This window comes from Carettochelys insculpta, chromosome 10, assembly GCF_033958435.1.
Source record: "Carettochelys insculpta isolate YL-2023 chromosome 10, ASM3395843v1, whole genome shotgun sequence".
NCBI lineage: Eukaryota > Metazoa > Chordata > Testudines > Carettochelyidae > Carettochelys > Carettochelys insculpta.
The window spans coordinates 19387039-19405384 of NC_134146.1; the positions used below are offsets into that span (position 1 = coordinate 19387039).

Sequence of the window (18346 nt, forward strand, 5' to 3'; positions counted from 1 at the left end):
CAGGAAATACCATCACTGGACCTAACCAGGTTACTCACAGAATCACGGGCACTTTCTCATGCTCCTCTACTAACATCATATATGCCATCATGTGCCAACAATGCCCAGATGCTTTGTATATTGGACAGACTTCTAACTCCCTTAGACAAAGGGTCAAGGGGCACAAAACAGACGTCAAAACACTCCAGATCCACAAACCAGTTAGTCAACATTTTAATGGAATGGGGCATTCTGTCAATGACCTCAAGGTGTTTTACTGAAGAGGAATTATCGCACTGTTCTGGAAAGGGAAGCAGCCGAGCTGGCTTCTATATTCAACTTCAGCACATTAAACACATGGTTTTAATCGTGATGGGAACTTTCTGAGTCACTATAGGGGCTCGTCTGCATACTTGGCTCAATCTAATTCTTGACCTTTCCCCCCACCCCTCCACTCTCTAATTTGCTCACCTTGATTATCTTTTTCTGATTCATCCTCCTTGCTTACTGTTTTTGGTTCTCTGTATCTTAAATACTGAGTCTGTTCTGGTCTGGCTATGGTCTGAAGAAGTGGGTCTGTCCCATGAAAGCTCACCTAATAAACCATTTTGCTAGTCGTTAAAGTGCTACTTGACTGCTTTTTGTTTCGATAGTGTACAGACTAGCACGGCTCCCTCTCTGTTACTATTCAACATGCCGGGGTAAGTAGTACTGTACGCTTCTTGTGATGTTAGTGATCTGAAGCGCAAAGGTGCTTAAATCCACCTGTGCTAATAAGCGCCATGAACGATGCCTAAGGGAGCGAAGCCAGCGGCAGACACCCGGGGGGAGTGGGGGGAGCGGCTTGCGCTAGAGTCTAGCTCATGACAACACTGGCTGGAACTGCAGCCGGCGCCCCTCCCAGCGGGGCACAGACTTACCCCCGCCCGCTACCAGCCGCCAAGCGTCCCTGACCTTCCGCGCTCGCCGGGGCGCAGCCATCCCCGCCGCAGGCCGGGTCAGCTCCTCTATCCACCCCCCTCCCCTCATCGTGTTCGGCTCCCGCCACGCGCTCGCACGCTCTGGTCTAGGAGGGGAAAGGGCGGACATCAGACTTCGCCTGCAGCCAGCAGGAGGAAACGATAGGCCCACTACCGCGCGTGCGCATTGAGGCTTGGGAAACGGGACTTGCTTGAGGTTGGGTGGGGCCGCGCCAGGGTCACGTGCTGAGTCGGTTGGGCCGCGGCCGCGCTGCGCGTGGCGGAGAACGTGAGTGTGGGCAGAGGGGCTCGGGCCCGTTACCGGCTGTCGGTCCTTCGCCTGTGGTGTCCCTCCGCGTGCGGACTCTACTCCCTGCCCTCCCTTTAGAGCCCGAGGGGCGGCCTCCCACTTCCTGTCTGCCCGGGGAGCCTCCTCTCTCGCGGGCACGCGGGGCATTGCCGGGGGCTTGGGGCTGCCGTGTTCGGCCTTCGGGCCCGCCCACCGCTGGACCCCGGATACCCCTCCCCTCCTCAGCCGGTTCCGGGGCAGGGCTCATGCCGGCGAGTCCCGGCCAGGCTCGGTGCTCAGTGCTGTGGGGCGGGGGAAGTGGGGCTGCCGTCCGCTCGCCGAGGCGGCTCCCTGTGCACTCGGGGACGCGCCCCAAGTTTTGCGGCCCAATTCTGCGAAGTGCTCAGTGCCAGGAAATAGCTACGCATCCAGGCACCTCCTCCCCTGCGGCCCACGTGGGGATAACGCGTCCTCACTTTGCCCGCCCAGTCCGGATGAAAAAGCGGGTACGGGGAAGCCTCATAGGTGATCCCCGCGCAAGGGATTATCTCCCTTAAAGTTATGAGCACTTGACAGTAGGCTTCCAATAAAACCTTACCCGAAATGTGTGTTGGTCGCAGCCGAGACCAGGCCCGTGGAGTTACAGAGAGCGTGTACTTTGGTGTTACACAGTAAAACACGACAGGTACATAGGGGACTGGAGGCAGTCTGCAGAGCCTCTCACTGATGGAGCACTTTACTGCTTCCAAGTTTTGGATGATAAGTATTTTCCTCGTTTTACGAATGCAGCTGAGTCATGCAGGTCACCTGTTTTAAAAGGTTTTGGCTCTTTGAGTCATTTATTTTCTACAGCTGCAGAAACACTTCTATACACATGAGTTATGCTTAACTATCTTGTTATTAGTTGCAAAGTGGTACAATCCTCAAAGATGTACCCTCAGCCCACGCTTTCCACCTAAACCCCTATGCCACTCTGTGGCAGCCCACTCCTGCACACTGAACCCCTCATTTTGGCCTTACCTCAGGGCCTAGATGGGGCACATCAGTGTGAGTTGGGAGGGGGGTTGGTTGCCCTTGTGTGGCCTTCTAACTGATTTTTTTTGTAGATCGGTGGTCTGTGATCCAAATAAGATTCCACACCCTTGGCATAAATAAAGATAATGTTGAAACCCCCTTTTTGAGGGATGTGTGGTGGGACATAAATTACTATTTTACTTTATTTAAAATAAAACCTGGTAAACTAACATGATCAAGTTAAAGTGTTAATATAGTATTTAAGGTAGTAGTAGGCATCCTTTGATCCCGAGGGATCATGGGTTTGCGCCCCAGTTGGACTGATTAGAGCAGCGTCTTCTGTGGCTGTGCAATCCAAGTAGTTAAGGTATTTAGAGATAAACGTAAGCATTTTGTTATTGTGGGTGGTTGGCTGGTGGTCCACATAAAGGTTTGTGTTTGGGGGTAGGCCATGGGCCAGAAAATTTGAGAAACCACTGTATAAATCCATCTCCTTGGGGGCAATAACTAGGTTGACAGACGAATTCCATGACTTAGGTTGGCTTAACTACGTTCAGAGTTGTGAATTTTTCACACTCTGAGGTGCATAACTGTTGTCTAAAGTAGTGCCATAAGTGTCTAGGAAGGGCCAGAGAAAGGGTCTCTAGAAAGCAAAAAGTGATCCAGGCAACCTGATCAAAACGTGGTCAGAGAAAGGAGATACTGCTCTTCTTTCAAGAGATGCAGGTTATTCACTTGTTTTTCCACCTGAACCGCAGGTTGGGGCTGACAGCTCAGCCTGTCAGTTTGGAGCAGTGGAGGTGTCCAGCTCTGAGCTCTATGTGAAGTTGTCAGTGGAGCGCAGCAGTGAAGAATTTCCTGCTCTGAGCCTTGGGGCATCAGGGCTCCAGTTGTGACCTATGGGATAGGACTGTTTGGTTGTGGGAGGAGAGGAGAACTGAAAGCCACCATGCTATGTACATAATGCAGTAGTATGATAACATGCACTAAGTACATTGACCTGTTGTCAGGCAGGGTTGTGATGAAAACGTATCCCTGATGTTCTCACTGGAGATCGTACAGTGGCACAGTTGTGGCAGTATAGCTATGCCACTGGAAGGTCTGCAGTGTAAACACATTTTCAAATTGTGTTCTGTTTGCTATTTTAAAATATTAATTAATCTGGGACAGTGAAACTAGACTGGTGCATTTCAAATACTTCACAGAAGCAAGTTTCAAATTATGTTCTTATAATGTAAGTTTCAAATAATGTTTCAAATGTCCTAAAAATATAATTACAAAATTTGTTTCATTCTTAAAGATAACTTATCATTATTTTTCAAAATTACCATTTTAATGAAACCTAAATTTTGGGCCTAAGCTGTTTGAAAAGTCTTTGTTATTTGTATTGTACTCATTTTGAATTGACATCCCTGAATGTTCTGTTTTTTGTAAATAAGATAGCAACAGCTATCGTATGAGTGATTTTTTTTAGAAACATGTTTCTTAAATATCTTTTCATTACTGCTTTTTCATATTAAATTTAAAAGCTTTGTGTCTTCATTTAACACAGCTGGATATTGCTTTACAAATGAAAAAATTATTAAATTCTTCAAAGAGCCATTTGATTAACTGGAAGTCACTCTGTAAATTAATTACAACTATAATGATATCCCAGAAGTCTTTTGCTGTTAACCAGGACATTGCCTATAAATTCCACAGCTTATTTTAAGTGGTAGCTACAGGTTGAACCTCTCTAGTCTGGAACTCTCTCGTCCAGCTGACTCCATAATATGGCATGATTTTGGTTAGCTGAATGATCGGTAATCATGACTGTGGTCACGTTTCCTGCAGTCCTGTAAAGTTTGTTTCCAGCCATGAGTCCTGGCTCTGTGTTGTGTGCTGGTATTTAGCTGTGATTTACCCCTAAATGTTTTATAAGAGCCCAGTAAGCAGTGGAAGTGTTGTTAATGCCAGACAATATGACCTTCTGTGGTCTGGCAGATTCTCTCATCTGGCACTGGTCAGCCTGAGGGTACTGGATTAGAGAGTGGATTGTAGTGGATTGGCCTTCTGTTTTGCATTCAGATTGAACATAAACATCGAGTATATAAACTGAGTTCACTTAATTTAAAATTTTGGGGCTGCTTCCCTTGCTGTTTCAGTTTTCTCTAATTGCATTCTAATTTCTAATTCATTTGTACATGATATTCCAGGGACTGGAGGCAATGCTAAAGGAAATGGCCTGACTTATTACCTTGGTCTTCTACATTTAACATTTAAGTCAATGTGTGAAAAATCCACACCCCAGTCTCTGGCTGTGTCTGCACTACAAAAATAACTTTGAAGTTGCTTGCTTAACTTCAGAGAAAGCAGCTTTGAAGCTGAGCATCTACACACACCCTGCTTCAAAGTTTAACTTTGAAGTAGGGCTCTACTCCATTCCCAAGAATGGAATAAGGACTTTGAAGTTGGGCTCCCTACTTCAGAGTTAACTTCGAAGTAAGGGAAAATGCATGTAGACTCTCTCCTGACTACTTCAAAGTTCATTTCTAGTGTAGGCGCACCCTCTGTGTATCTGCGCTGGCCTAACTCCTTCATTCATTTAGCTTCTGTCATTCGGGAATATGGTGTGTTCCTCCTGCAACAGGAAAAATCCATTCCATTCATATGTCCACTATGCCACCAAAGATATCCTTGTATAATTCCTAGAGGGTGGGCACATGCTTTGAAGCACATGCTTATTTTTATACAGCAGATTTAGCACACTAGATAATTAGCTCTTCGCCTCATTGGACCACCAGCCTCTTCCTTCATAGAATTTGTGCCTCTCTTCTGTACAGAGTTTCTTTTTCTATTCTGCTTCAAATACTTCACAAAAGTTTTTTGTTTATTGATGTTATTACAAGTGAATACTGCACGTATTCCAGCTAGGAATTCTCATTACAAATTAATTTTGTTGTCTGTCCACCAGTGTTTCTTAAACTTTGTTCTGCAGAACACTTGTGTTCTGTGAACAACTCACAGGTGTGCCATGAGCATCTGACACTTTCATGGTATCATACACTGATGGTATATATTTTCTGTTATTAAAACCAGAATTTACTTCGTCATTTCTGTGATACCTGACTCATGCATCTGATGAAGCGGGTCTTTGCCCATGAAAGCTTATGCTCCAAAATGTCTGTTAGTCTATAAGGTGCCACAGGACTTCTTGTTGTTCTTGAAGCTGCAAACTAACACGGCTACCTCTCTGATACTGATAAAATTACTTCATTTGGCTTTTGCTGTATATGTTGCTATTTGTTTTCTTTGGGGTTTGACAATAATTTTTTTAAAGAAAATTTTCATAGGTGTTCCACATAAAAAATATTTGTTTGGTATTTCGTGGTCTCAAAAGCTTTAAGAAATTCTATGCTGCTCTTATTGCAGTACCCATAGCTTATTCAAAGAAGCTTGATGACTGTTCTTCCAAGGTTCTAGTTCTCTCACGCTCATAACTTCTGAAGTAGTTCCAAAGCCTCTAATATGGCTGCACTGAGATACTTTTTCTGTTTTATCTATCCTGGAGGATTGTAAAGGGAGTGAATGCTCCACCAGTGTCTTATTTTTCTATTTACTTGGAGAATGCAGACCCAAGACAAAAGTTATGTTTTTGCCTCCTAAAAATATATTTCACTTAAACAGAGTCCTTGTTCTTGTTAGACGTTTGTAGCTCAATACTTTTTCAGGAACTGGGATTTTAATATGGATTGTCATCCATTTTCCTGCTGTAGATAAGGTCAATAACACAGCAGTAACAGAATTAATTCTTAGTGGTTATATATTCAATATTTTAAGGAATGTTACTAACAGGCAGTTTAATAATGGTAATCCATTAATCACAGTATAATATCTTATGGGCTGCTAAATAGCCTCTGAATCAAAAAGGGTGCTGTTGTTCAAATTAAAAGTACATCCTTAAATGCTTTTCACTGAATTAGTGCAAAACAAACAAAAACAAATTCCTAGAATGTTTTGTTCATACATTTATCTTGAGTAGGTGACAAAAAATGCAGACACGTGGCAGCCTACGTTAAAGACAAACATCTAGTTCAAGCCTGTTCTGGAAATTTGTACATTTTGGAGGCGGTGGCATGTTTTGGAAATCGTTGCAGAAAAGTAGAATAAATCCTTCATTGTTTCAAGTTACATTAGCCTTTTAATAAACACAATAGAGGCTGGAGGAAGAATGTTTTAGATAGTTGAAAGCACTATGTGTTTTAAATGAACTGCATTCCAGAAGGCTCTCTAGAAACTGTTTGCTATCTTCATGTGTTTCACTTGCAGAGGCCAGAAATAAACTTTTTGGATGTTTTGTTTTTGAGGATACCTTGTCATTAATATTCCTTCATCTTATAATAGTGTTCAGAGGTCCCAAGAAGCTTAAGGTTATAGTATGCATTGTACAAGCGCAAATAAAAGGATGGTTCCTGCCTCAAATTGTTCACAGGCTGATCTGTAGCTTAAATTGGGAATAAAAGACACAAATAATACAGAAGAATCCCCCTCAGCAGATATGAGATTCTCTGCATTCTGTGGTGATCTGAACCTAAATTCTGTGCCAAGATTCTTGGATTCACTAGCAGTTCAGTGTAGATTAGAAAGTAAGTGATAGCTGCCTTTAAATGCAAAATGGGTTTTTGATATGCCAGTGATTTTTGTGGTAGGGTGTTTGTTTTAATGTCTTGCTGCATCAAAAATGGTGGAGGCGAAAAGCTGAAGGTTTTTGCAGGGTGGAGTAGGGGCAAGAGTGAAATAATTAAGAATGCTGACGCTGAATTTGTCATTCTTTGGTTCAGAGGCGAACTGAGATGAACAGGGCAGTTTTATATTTCTCAGAGGTCTGACAAGCCTTTCTTGTTCTTAGGCTTGGTGTGCAGTGGCATTGCATGGCAGTATAACTGTGGAATCCATACCTTTGAGTAATTCAGTTACACCATCCTGACTTCCAAAGTAGATAGTATGATGTTGATAGGAAAAATTCTTCAGCCAACATAGCTACCACCTTTCGGGGAGGTGGAATACTTTTTTGGACATGGAAAGTCCTCCCATTGTTGTAGATGGCATGCTAACTGAAGTACTACGGTTGGTGTAGCTGCACTGCCACCGTGTTGTGAGGCTCTGTCACTTGATCCTGCCCTGGATTACAGTTCTTGGATTAGTCTTTAAGGCTTTGTCTGCATTACAGCAATTTGTCAACAGAAGATTTTTTAGGAAGATAGCTTCCAACAAAACTTTTGTCAACAGATTGCTGCCAGATTTCCAAGTGGATCCCAAGAACAATTTGCTCTGTCGCCAGAGCAGCGGGAAGGGCCTGGCCATTAAACCAATTAAATTTAGTTCCAATATCAGTGGCATCAGGGCAGTGCTGCAGATAGGGGAAGTGAGCAGGAGAGCTCCCTGGCCTCTATCTCCAGTTTATACCCATCTCAAGGGCCTCGCATGCTGCCGTCCACCCCTGCAGTTGATCTGAGCAGGCTGGTGCCTTTGTCTGACCCACACCATGTCTGTCCTTTCTAAGGCCTCTGACATCTTCAAGATAGTGGACTATGAAATGTTTGGCTGGGTGCAGGGTAAGTGCAGGACACCAGGGCTTCAGCCCGCGGTAAACACAGGGCAGGTGCAGTAGGGCCAAGTGCACGTGTGGAGATCCAAGCTTGCCGACTGTGCTGCGTATGGATGAGGCCTTAGGTCCCCACAGCAGGGAACCCCATGCCAGGGGAGCAAGGGCTGGGATGGGGGCCCTTCCTGATTCCCCCTGCCCCCATGAGCTAGTGGGGGATATCGCCTGCCTTTTCAGAAGGACTTGCAGAGTGGCCTGAGCTGGGCAAAACTTGTGAAAAAGTTCAGATGTCGTGTAAGTCACCAGGGCACTGTGTGAAATAATTGGCTCATAAAGGTGGCCCTACTAGTGCCCCTGCTGGAGCCCTGCAGCCCCGCTGGAAAGCAGGAAGAGGAGGAGGAGGTGCGGGGGTGCTATGGGCAGGGAGGCAGCATAAGCTGTGGAAGGAGCAGTGGCAGTGCGCGCAGCTGGAGGAGCTCGTCTGAGGTGGGGTAATCCTGGGGATGTGGGGCTGGTCCAGGGCTGAGACTGGTTAATCCTGGGGATGAGGGAGTGGGTTTGTGGGATGGGGGGATAAAGCGTGGGGATAGGATGACGGATTGGGGGGGGTCTGAGGGGTTAAGGATGGGGATGCAGGGGGCAGGATTGAGGGATGGGGTAAACGTTTGGGGATAGGGTACAGATTTGGGGGCTGAGGCAGGCAAAGCCTGGAGATGGGGGGCAGGTTTAGAGGCTGAGGGGGGTAGAGCCGGGGAGGGAGAGAGGGTGAGTGTGTGTGTTTGATGTGAACATTTTGCTTCTTCCTGCTTAAGAGCCTATCCCCAGCCACAGCATTTTCCTTGTTCTCCTTTGCTCTCCAATCTCAGGTGAAGCTAATTTAGACTGTCAGACTGGTACAAATCATTGTATGTGTGCTGTTCTTAAAATACGGGTTACAAAAAGTATGGTTTGACATTGTTTATTAGGGATTGTCTCGTATTCACATGCATTGTGGCTTCCCAAAACAAAATGGGAAGAAGGGGCTTTTGAAATCTGGGTCCTTTTGAAAGGCCACCAGCTACATGGGCAGTGTGCATTTGGAAAGCAACACTTTCAAATTGTGCGTGGTCGCTGTTATGGTAATGACGCACTGCATATTCATGGCAGTGCCTCATTAGCATCTTCCGAAATCCCTCATTAACATGCCCCTTCCGAAAGGAGGGGGCTAGTGTAGACACGGCCTTTCAGAGTTACAAACAACTTCCACTCCTGAGGTGTTTGGAACTTTGAGGTTCTGCTGTAGTTTCAATTACCTGATCACATCTTGCATTTACCTCATAACTCCTGTGTTGAGTGTGCAGGGAAGACAATGTTCAGGGCATCAATCAGGCTTGAGTAATGAATGAGGCTGTTTTCTGTCAGACTCCTCCATCACTTGTTGCAGATGTTCAGAGTTGTATAGTGAGATGGTGCTTTCATGATTGTTAGCTGCACAAACACATGGCTGAGTTCTGTTTCTGTATCTGTCACAGATTTTGTAATATCAAGCAAACCATTTCAATCAAAATTTTGGCAGGTGGCCTCTGATTGTGTATTCTTTATCTTCTGGGTGCCCAACTTGAGATCCTCCAGGTCTGAGATGTATAAATGCTGCACATTTGGAACTGCAGCTGACCTCAGTTTGAGCTGAAGGTGCTCAGCGCCTTTGGTAGGAAGTCAGTCTGGTCTTGAGTATACAAATCAGAAGGTTCCAAGTTTCCTATGGTGGTGTGGCTTCAATAGAGAATCATTGTCATCTGTGTGCCTCGGTTTCCCTATCTGTATAAACAGGAGCACAATAACCTCAGCTCACAGAAGAAATAAATTCATGAATATTTATGAAACACTGACAGAGCACCATGGAAGAGACCAGGAAGAAATGAATAATTCTTTGTTCAGTGTATTGTTTCTATGATGTGCAGTTAATAAAGCAGGTGCCAAATGCTGAATGATGAACATTAAAAAAAATATTAAGCATCTGCTTTATTCCCTGAATGTTGTTCATCATGTTCTCTGAATGAATCAGGGGTTTTGTGGGGGAAGAAAAATAGCATGGGATCAAAAAATGAAAGATCGCTTAGTGCATGCACACTAGTGGCCCAGATTAAGGTTCTATGAACAATCTTAATTCTAGCATTTCTAAATTTTCAGGCTCTTGAGTTTGCAGCCTCAACAACAGTATTGGAGTTTTTTCAGATTATATTTTCCTACAAAAAAGTTCAGTTTCTGCTACATATACAAAAGAGAATATATGAAAGAAAGTGAATAACATAAGTTCTGCATAGAAGATTGAACAAACTTCAGTGTCAACAGTATGCTGCTAGGCAAAATTATTATTCACAAAATAAAGCAGATATTTGGTATGGAGGACCCGTGATTGTAAAATGCGTGACTTCTGCGTTTACATGAAAGATCTTGTGCATAAGACCATCATGTCACATTTGTAGATTGACTATACTCATTGGTCCTGTTGCTGGAATTCATATTCATTTGTGGTAGTGTCCAAGGAACCAATCTGGATACAGTCTCTTGCACTTGGATGAGTTGTTACGGTGTAGGTTTGCTTTATCCAGAGAGTGGACTCTCTGTCCGGTAGGACTGTTTATATATTTACTTTGTCATGTGTAAGTTTATGCAGAATTGGGGCCGCAGTTTAAAAATCTATAGCAAATGTGTTTGCAATCATGCATCCCCTGAAGATGTGTTTTGTTATCTCATGTAAGAAAAATAAGTCTGTGAATGGTTTCTAGTTCATAAATTTATAGATATTCTTGGATTACTTAAAAAATCTTCATGAATTGTGTTTAATTTAAATTTGTGGTTGTTTAAAAGGGTAAGGAGAGAGCAGTTGGTTAGAAATGCTACCTGTACAGGTTGGACCTCCCTGGTCCAGCACTCTCGGTACTGGCTGGTCTTGTACCAGGAACTTTGCAAGACTAGGGTAGGTAAATGCTGAACCCTATAATCCCAGCAGCTGGGCTCTAATCCTGGTGGCCAGGCTCTGTTCTTAGCCACTGGCTTCCTGATCACCATCCCTTGGACTCCACTCCCAGTCTGCCTGGCTCTCTTATTCAGCCACATCTGTGATTCTGCTGCACTTTTTTTCCCTGTGAGTGCGTCAACCCCGGAGTACTCACAGGATCCACAATGATGCTGGACTGTGGAAGTTTCTGTACCAGAGTGTCCTGGACTAGAGAGGTCCAACCTGCGTTATCATAATGTAGTTATGAGTACAGTTATGAGTCAGCCTCCAATGTGCTACCATACAAATAAATTATAAACTACTTGAAGCTGAAATATATAGGCATGTACTCAAATAGAGTACCTGTCATAATTCTAGTAGTTCAAATGCACACCTAAATAAAATACCTGTTTGGTAAGAAAAATGACTAGGTTAATTTAGTTAAGCAAAAATCATATAGCTGTAACAAAATGTTATGTAATAAATGCATAGTGAATTTTAATTAAACACATACTTTTTTTTTAAAGCTAAAATTATGCTGTATAAACTTGTTCGTATACGCACCCAGTGGCGTTGCGACACTTCTTATAGTGGGGGTGCTGAAAGCCATTGAAGAAAACTGATGCCCTGTATCTGATGGAAATCACTTTAAACCAGGGGTTCTGCCATACCTACCTGCATGCTTTGTTCCAGTTCCCCTGCATGAGCCCCCTTTCTCCATGTCTGCTCCCCACTGAATCTGTTTCATACCTTTGTAGACCCCTTTGCTTCAAAACTATTTGAAGAACCTAATCTAATGAATCAAATGCTTTTTTTTTCTTCCCAATTTAATGTCAGGTTCGGTATCCACCTTTTGCTACTTCCCATATTTGTCCCTTCATGTAAAAAGAACTGACGGACATCTCATGATATCAATAGGCAACAGGTGTGAAACAAAGGAAAGGAAATGCTTCATCACACCACACACTGTAAACCTGTCAAACTCATTCTCAGAGAATGTTAAATTCATAGAATCAAAAGGGTTAGATGGTATCACAGAGGTCATGTAGGCTAACTTCCTGTCAAGATGCAGGATTTACAAAGCACTGAGGGGCGATGGCTATCTAGCCACAATTTGAAAAGCCAGCAAAGGGAGTTTTCACAATCTGTCTGTTTCATGGTCCTGGTGTCCTTTCAGCTAGGAAGTGTTTTTTCCTGAGATTTAATCTAAATCTGTCACTCTATAGTTTGAATTCATTGCCTCTTGTCCTGCCCTCTGTGCAGGAGAGAACTTTTCTCCATTTTAATTATGGGCAGTCTGGTCAGACCTACTTAAAAGCTAGAAAAACTTGAAAATATAGACATCTTATAGGCCGTGAAGTACTCAAGTTAAAAAAAATAATTGTTGTGTATATGCAGGTTCTGAACTGGCATTTTAATCTCATTTTCTTGCATATAGGTGAAGGAGTGTCACATTGTCTATTTTGAACATTCAGGCTGCTACTAGCAAAACACATCTTTGTTAATTTTGGGAGTTGTTTAAATGGGAACACTCAGGAAAGTTAAGGTGCATCAGCCAAGGGTATGAAGTCATTGTGCAAGTATGTTAATGGCTTTAGTTTGCCGTAACTGAGAATGTCTCTCCTTGTAGAGTAGACCAACAGTTTTAAACCAGAGGTCCAGGGCCCCTTCAGGGGCTGTAAGCAGGTTTCATGGGGGCCACCAAGCAGTTGAATATTAGACTTATAGGGACCCAGGGTAGAACGCTGAAGCCTCACTACATAGTGCTGAAGTCCAGGGCCTTGAGCACTGCAACTTGTGCTGAAGCAACGTAGTTTTGCAGTGGCCTATGGGGAATGGGACCCCAGGTAGATGACCTGCTTGCTACCCCATAACATTACCTCTGGTTCTTACCTACACAAAACCAGTTACTCTAGCACAGGTGGGCTTTGGAGTTTTTTTGAAGGGAAACGATTAGAAAAGAAAAGGTTCAGAACCTCTATTGTTAATACTTTCTACATCAATGGAAGGATAGTTCAGCGAAAAAAAAGCAGTTTAAGTGCAGTGCCTAGGGTCTGAAATTGTTAGTATTGTAATAGGTGAAAACGAAAAGTTATTTTTCTGTTATTTTTCAGCTTGTTTATTTTATGTAGTCAATAATACTTTGAATATAGTTCAGTTTCACCTTTTTGTTGAGGTGAAAGCCCTTTTTCAGGCTCTGTGAAAGAGGCTAATTGACAGGTTTGGTGTTGCTCTTAGGAACAAAGCCAAAGAGGTATCAAGTAGGAATGTGCAAAGACAAAAGGGAAAGAGAAATAAGCTTGAGGATCTTCCAAGGAAAAGGTTTGAGCCTTCTCAAAGAGCATTCTAAACATCAGTAGGGGAGCAGGAAGGACTCTTTAAAATAAGATTTTATGTATGTGCAAAGGACAGTATCTCTTACGAAAGATATATTTCTGTAAATATACAGTTCTGACTCTATTTTTATTCTTTGTTCTGAGGCTGACTTGTGAGAGTGCTGAGCTACACTAGCTAAAAGACAGACGACTGTGGGGCAGAGATTAGCAGATAATCTTAATTCTTATGATATTGACAGTTGGTCTGGTATTCTTTAGAACACTAGATTTCAGTTTCTTTTGAGCTGTAGCTGCTTAGGTGGGTTCTACTTCTCTATTGTCACTATGGACTTCAGCTTTGGTTTATATTATACTTCTGTAGTCCTTAATTTTTTCTTTGGTGTTTTAGTATTCCCGCATCTCCTTGCTACTGCTTTCCTGTGCTGGTTTTAGCACTGTGACTGAAATTACCTCTGAGCTCAACTGCCTTGAGATATCTGGATCTGAAAAAGTGGCTCTGCTCAACAAAAGCTCATCCCCTAATAAATTATTTTGTTAGTCTTTTAAAGTGCTACATGGCTGCTGGTTTGTTTTGTTAGAATACAGACTAGCAAGGCTACCTCTCTGTTACTGCTTCAGATGGGAGAACCAAAACAATTTTGATTTCCACAGTTTTTGTACGATGAGATTTCACCAAAATGAAAGAATCCATTATTATGCTAGTCGAAAGACTTGAGGGTCTTACTGGCTCTACGTTGAAATTCAACTCATGAATTTTAAAAACTTTCAATAAAAATTGCTACAGTTTAAGAATCCTTGGAGAAATGACTATAAACTGTATTTGAGGGACATGCTCTGTAATAAATTACAGTAATTGAGTGTGTTAACTGTTTGAATATATTGGTTTAGTTTAATGAAGAACTGTAAGGAGAGCAAGCAGGGATGGAAGAAGAATGTCTCAGCCATGCCTTCTCAGCTAACACTTAGCATTTAAGACACTTTGCCCAAAGCATTAACTTTTAAGATTCTATCTCCTTGCTCCAGCTGATTAAAAAACTGTTTTGATGACCAGGGCCAAGGTCTGGGAACCTGAAGATCAAAAGAACTATAGTAATTGTAAAAAGATACTCTGTCTAAAAAGGGGCTGACTGTTCAGGGTGCTGTTGAAGAGGAAATAGGTTGACCCACAGACATCCTTTGGATATGTCTGAAGAAGTCAGGGCTGCCTGTGTTAACTGCGATAGTAAGACTTTATGTAAGACCATGATAAATTACAGTATGGTGGTGTTTTGAAAGCCTCTTCTGTCTTATGCTTGTACTTACTGTTAAACAGTAATGGTTTTAAAAGACTGGTCACTATGATCATCACTGTTCTCAGAATCCCAAAGAGAAGGTGCTTAGCCTATCAGACCTCGTGGATAAACACAATTGACATAGTATACTGCAGCCGATGGCCTGATCTAAAAGTAGAATTGCACAATATTCTACTTCGAGGGGTCCCTGTGGGTGCTCCACATCAGGTGTTGGGCTTGCCCTGGCACTGCAGTTGGGAGATTTTCAAGCGGTAGTTAGCTGGAACCACGCATGTGCAGGAGTGCGCTGGGCCCTTTGTGCACTTCTAGTTACATGGATCATCCAGTCCCAGCCAGTTCCTTTCAACCGCCAGCGGCTGCAGACAGACTTCGCTTGTGCTCCAATACATGCCTGGAAGAAAAGTGAATTTGCATATTAATAGTTTGTCTCTTACCTTCTGAACATTTTAAAACTCTTTATTGTACATAGTTATCTAAAAAATAAAGGAAAGAAAAGAAAAAGAAAAGAAAGGGAGAGAAAGGAGAAGTTACATAACAAGTTTGAGTTACATAGAAGTTTCTTATCTGCTGTTAACTACTGTTATCATAGTTAAGTACTGTTAGTTACTGTTTGTCATTTGTTGTTCTTAAAAAAAAAAACAGAGAGAGAGAGAGTGTGCCTGTGGAAGGTTTTAAAAAGTGTGAGTCATGCCACAAAGCTATGCCAGCCTCTGATGGCAATAACAAATGCATCCGCTGCCTGGGGGAGGCTCATTTGCCTCAGAAATGTCCCCACAGCTTTAAGCTCACTGCAAGAGCTGTGAAACATAGGGAGATGATTCTCTTTGACAAGGCTCATGAGCCTTCACCCCATGAGGGTTCATCAGTACCTCAGAAGTGCACAGTGGCCTCATCGGCTTCGACAGGCCACAAGAAAAAGAGGCCATCTCCTACTCGATCGTTGTACTATCTACGAGCAGGATGAGCGAGACTGAAACCATGATCCCTCTGCATCTAAAGGGGACAAATGGCCTAAAGAGCAGAAGTCAGTGGTTCCAGCCCAGGTGCACAGACACACCTCAGAAGTGAAGGGTTACGTGTCTCAAAGCGTCTGGCACTGGAAACTGCAGCACCAAGACAATCATCCCCGGCACTGAGATCATCGGCACTGCAGCACCAAGACGGTCATCCCCGGCACTGAGATCATTGGCACTGAACATAGGCCCACAGTACCAAAGGCCTTGGTGCTCACGGAACCTGCATCAATACTATTGGAACCAAGGCAAGCACAAACAACATCAAAACCAACGGCAGTGCTGGATTCCACACCGAAGCTAATGGCACCAGTACATTACCAGCCCTGTAGGCGTCAGTTCAATCGGCACCATACCCTTCAACCCCTGACAGCCACTCTTTTCAGCAACCCGGGAAGGTGCAAACCAAAACACGGCACCGTAGCCCTTCTCCTGACCTGGTCATCATGACATCACCATTATCTCCTAACTCTCCCTTAGAACCAGTCATACAGGAACGGCCTCCGACGCCTCCATCACCGTTTGTTAGACCTCCATCTGCTTTTCTCAGGCCTCCTTCTTCTTGGCTCAGTCCTCCATCGCCTGTCTTACAACAGTCATTCCACCCTCATGACTACTCCCATCAGATATTGCCATTTCTTTCTGCATCATCAAGACAGTCTCATTTACCTTACTCCTTTCACCACCATATCATAGAAGGCATTCATGATTCTGTTCGTCTTCACCAGGATCATGCTTTTGCTATTACCTATACTCACATCACTGTGAGGGCCATCATCGGGGGCATTATTGCCATAGATCCAGGGACGGATCTCCAGAATCATGTATCTGGTACAGGTGTTCTATATCCCCACCTCCAAAGAGACACTGATTTTCCTCTTCAAGAGACTGTTCGGAGGCAGTGCTTGCCGCTCCCCCAGAAACCATAGGGGAACAATTGGAAGAAATTGTGGAGGAACAGATGGAGGCCTATCAGAGGGACATCTTTTCATCATCCCCAAATAAGGCAGTTGTCCCTGGCGACTTATCCCCTCCTGATGACCTTAGGCAATTTCAGGAGCTGTTTAAGAGGGTCACCCAGACACAGGACATTCAGGTTGCGGAGGTAGAGGAAAAATAGCATAGGCTCCTAAAGAACCTGAGGCCCCCAAGATATCTAAGATAGTCATCCTGCTGGATGATGTCATTACAGATGCTGCAGACAATATTTGGCAGATCCCCACCTCTATTCCACCAACCAGTAAGAGAGTGGATAAAAAGTACTTTGTCCCGTCGAAGGGTATGCAATTCTTGTTCAGCCACCCTCAGCCAAACTCTCTAGTATTTCAAGATGGTCACCATTATTCCTATAATTAGATTGGTTCACAGCTCTCGACTTACAGGATGCATACTTTCACATAACTATTCCTCCTGTGCACAGGCACTTACTATGGTTCACACTGAGCACAGAACATTTCCAGTACAGTCCCGATCTTTGGCTTTTCGTCAGCACTCAGAGTTTTCACAAAGACGCTCTTGGTGATATCGGCGTACCTACACCGTGTAGATGTCTTCATCTTTCCATACCTGGATGATTGCCTATTGAAAGGTCACTCACTTGTGGATGTCCTTCATATGATGAACATTACCATGAAGACATTTCAGTTTCTGGGCCTTATTATCAGTTTTCAGAAATCAACCACCAAACCCACACAGGACATAGAATTTATAGGGGCCTGCGTCAATGCTACCACGGTGAGGATGTACATACCTGCTCCTCGCTTTCACACCATTCAATCACTAATACAGATTTTGACATACAGTCCTACAGTACAGGTGATAACTTCTCACCAGCTGTTGGGCCACATGGCTGCCACCACATACATAGTATAAAATGTCAGACTGTATTTTCACTGCCTCCAACATTGGCTACCGACAGTGTATACACCAATGAAACACACCATTCACTAGAAGGTGTCGCCAGCCGCAGAGGTTCTACAATCTTTGTGGTGGTGGGTGAACCCCAAAAACCCACTATTGGGGGTTCACTTTCACCAGCCCTAGACTTCTGCCTTTATAATGACAGACGGTTCCAGCATAGGCTAGGGGCTCACATGGGAGACAAATCAGTGCAAGGATAGTGGTCACAACATGGGATGGCCCTAAACATAAATATGCTGGTGCTCAGCAGTGTTCAATGTATGCAAATACTTCCTACCATACATACAGGGTACAGATGTCGGAATCAATACTAACAACATTACCACAATGTACGATATCAACCGGCAAGGTGGAGCCAGGTCTTGCGTGCTATGTATGGAGGCTGTTCATCTGTGACACTGGTGCATTGCAAACGACATAACTCTAAGAGCCTCATGCTTACTGGGAAACAGCAGTATCGTGGCAGACCTGCTGAGCAGGCAGTTTGCACCAGATAGCAAGTGGCAGATCTGTTCTAATGTACTTCACTGCATCTTCCAAAATTGGGGCTTTCCTCAAATAGACCTGTATGCAACCTGCAACAACAGAAATTGCCCTTGTTTCTGTTCCAGGGTGGGTCTTGGTCCCTGTTTGCTCGGAGACGCTTTTCTCATACCACGAAAAGGACCCTTACTTTGTGCTTTTCCCCCAACAGTTCTTATTCACAAGGTCCTAGAGAAGGTGAAGCTGGGGAGAGCCAACCTGATCCTTATAGCCCCTGTGTGTGTCAACACTTGTTCCTAGTTCTACAATGAATGTTGTTTTGCCCTTCATGCCCCCTTGCTATCGTCCCAGACCTCCTCACACAGAGTTGAGGGGCACTGACTCATCCTCAGCCACAAGCATTATGCCTTGTAGCGTGGCTGATTCTTGGGTCAGCGCTTCAGAGAACCTATGATCCAAGGAGGTCAAAGAAGTACTGATATGTAGCAGATGAACTT

At 43.8% G+C, this 18346-nt stretch overlaps 1 protein-coding gene across 1 annotated transcript in view; it reads left to right on the forward strand.

Moving 5' to 3' along the window:
* The first annotated feature begins 1130 nt into the window (after nucleotides 1–1130).
* Nucleotides 1131–18346, forward strand: part of RHBDD1 (rhomboid domain containing 1) — a 75263-nt gene continuing 58047 nt past the window's right edge. Inside the window, exon 1 of the mRNA XM_075004494.1 lies at nucleotides 1131–1227. The gene's annotated coding sequence lies outside the window, so the exon portion shown is untranslated. The remainder of the gene's footprint in view (nucleotides 1228–18346) is intronic.